The sequence below is a fragment of the Otolemur garnettii genome, unplaced genomic scaffold (genome assembly GCF_000181295.1).
Source record: "Otolemur garnettii isolate 467f Iridium unplaced genomic scaffold, OtoGar3 scaffold00124, whole genome shotgun sequence".
In the NCBI taxonomy this organism is placed as follows: domain Eukaryota; kingdom Metazoa; phylum Chordata; class Mammalia; order Primates; family Galagidae; genus Otolemur; species Otolemur garnettii.
This window is the reverse complement of record NW_003852519.1, coordinates 157,892-160,800: the sequence shown is the minus strand read 5'-3', so window position 1 is coordinate 160,800 and position 2,909 is coordinate 157,892.

The following is a 2,909-nucleotide window of genomic DNA, read 5'->3' as shown; positions in this document are numbered from 1 at the left end:
ATTCTGTTTGTTAGGATCTTGTTGAATATTTTCACATCAGTATTCATTAGTGATATTGGTCTATAATTTTCTTTTCTTGTTGGGTCTTTTCCTAGTTTGGGTATCAAGGTGATGTTTGCTTCATAGAATGTGTTGGCTAGTATTCCATCTTTTTCTCTATTTTGGAAAAGGTTGAGTAGTATAGGTACTAGTTCCTCTTTCAAGGTTTGGTAGAATTCTGACATGAAGCCATATGGTCCTGGGTGTTTCTTTTTAGGGAGATTTTATCTAGTTGATGCTATTTCAGAACTTGATATAGGCCTGTTCAATATTTCCACTTCCTTCTGGGTAAGTCTTGGAAGGTGGTATGCTTTCAAGTATTGGTCAATTTCCTTCAGATTTTCATATTTCAAGTTTCTTGTAATATTCATTAAGGATTTTTTGAATTTCTAAGGGGTCTGTTGTTATTTCATCTTTACCATTTCTGATCGAAGAGATTAGAGATTTTACTCTTTTTCTCTTCGTTAGGTTGGCCAAAGGTTTATCTATTTTATTGACCTTTGCAAAAAACCAACTTTTTGATTTATTGATCTGTTGTATGATCCTTTTGTTTTCAATTTCATTTAATTCTGCTCTAATTTGGTTATTTCTTTTCTTCTGATGGATTTGGGATTGAAATGTTCTTCCTTTTCTAGTTGTTTGAGATGTCCCATTAAGTTGTTAGCTTTCTTCTGTTCTCTTCAGGAAGGCTTGCAGTGCTATAAATTTCCCTCTTACGAATGCCTTTGCATTATCTCAGAGGTTCTGATAATTCAGGTCTCCATTATCGTTTTGTTCCAAAAACTTGGTAATTTCCTTCTTGATCTCATCTCTGATCCACCTATCATTCAGTATAAGCTTATTTAGCTTCCAAGTTTTTGTATGAGTCTGCAGATTCCTGTTACTGAGTTCAACTTTTATTCCATGATGGTCGAAGAAGGTGCAAGGAATAATTTCTATTCTTTTAAATTTGCTGAGGTTAGACTTGTGACCTAAGATGTGATTGACTTTGGAGTATGTTCTGTGGGCTGATGAGAAAAATGTGTATTCAGTTTTTTTAGGATGAAATGTTCTGTAGATGTCTGTTAAATACAAATGTTGAATGGTTAAGTTTAAATCTAAAATTTCTTTGGTTAGCTTCTTATTTTAGGATCTATCCAACACTGTCAAAGGAGGGTTGAAGTCTCTGCCTATGATGGTGCTGGAGGAAATCAAGTTACTCATGCCTGTTAGAGTGTCTTAGAAATTGAGGTGCATTTTAGTTGAGTGCATAAATATTAATAATTGAAATTTCATTGTATTGAGTATTACCCTTAATAAATATAAACTGACTGTCCTTGTCTTTGCGTACTTTTGTTGGTTTAAAGCCTATTGTATCTGCAAATAAAATTGCAACACCTGCTTTTTTCTGCTTCCCTTTTGCCTGGGATATAGATGACTATCCCTTCACCCTGAGTCTGTATTTATCTCTTAAGGTAAGATGAGATTCTTGTATTCAGCAGATATCTGGCCTGAGTTTTTGTATCCAGTCAGCCAACCTGTGCCTCTTTAGAGGGCAATTGAAGCCATTCATATTAATTGAGAATATTGATAAGGTTGGTAAAATTTTGGGTATCAAGTTTTTCAAACGTCCTGTGGACATTTTTAATCCTTTTGCCACTGTGGAAGTTGGAATTTGATCAAAAGTTTCTGAGTGAGTTTACTTTTTGAGGTGGAGGATTGCACTGGTCATTATGGAGGCTAGGTTTGAGAATTTCCTGGAGAGCTGGTTTAGTTATAGCAAATTTCTTCAACATGTGAATGTCATTGAAGTATTTAATTTCTCCATCATAGGTGAAATTCAGTTTAGCTGGATACAGGATTCTGGGTTGAAAGTTGTTTTGTTTTAGGAGATTAAAAGTTGATGACCACCCTCTTCTAGCCTGAATGGTTTCAGCAGAGAGATCTGCAGTTATTCTAATATTCTTCCCCTTGTAGGTTATGGTTTTCTTATGTCTGGCTGCTTTTAGAATTTTATTTTTCATATTAACTTTAGTAAATTTGATTATGATGTGCCTGGGGGATGTCCTATTTGGGTTGAGTCATACTTGGATTCTGTAACTATTTGTTATCTGAATTTCAGAATCTCTTGGCATACCTGGAAATTTCTCTTGCATAATTTCATGAAGAAGAGCCTCTGTGTTTTGTGAAGCAACTTCATTGCCTTCTGGGATTCCTATAAGGCGAATATTAGTTTTCTTTGAATTATCCCAGAGCTCTCTGAGAGAACGATCCATTTTTGCTTGCCATTTCTCTTCCTCCTTGAGTGCTTGGGCACATTCAAAGGCTTTTTCTTCAATGTCAGAGATCCTTTCTTCTGCCTGGTCCATTCTGTTTGTGAGAGATTCTACTGTATTTTTCAGATTTCTGAGGGCTGCAAACTCTTGCCTCAATATCTCAGAATCTTTGGTCATTTTATCTTTGAAATCATTGAATTCTTGAGACATCTTTTGAATAATTTGAAACTCTGATTCCATACTTTCCTCCATTCTGTTAATTTTATTTGCTATCCAGACTCTGAACTTGATTTCTGACATCTTAGCCATCTGTTTATGGATGGGGTCTTCAGTTGCATCTGCCATGTCCTTCCTTGGGGGGATTGATCTACTCTGGTTATTCATGTTACCAGAGTTTCTCCCTTGATTCTGCCCCTTGCTTAATTTACACCATTTGACTTTTCTCCTAGATATTTCCCAAGGACCCGTACAGTTCCACAGCCTGAGCAACTAGGGTCTCCTTGGTTTGGTGGGGCTAAGTTGCTCTGTCTTGTATTCAGCTGGTTTCTGTTCTACCCTAGTAAATCAGTTACTCTGGGTTGAAGTCTCAGCTGTGGAGAAATACCAGCAATTAAG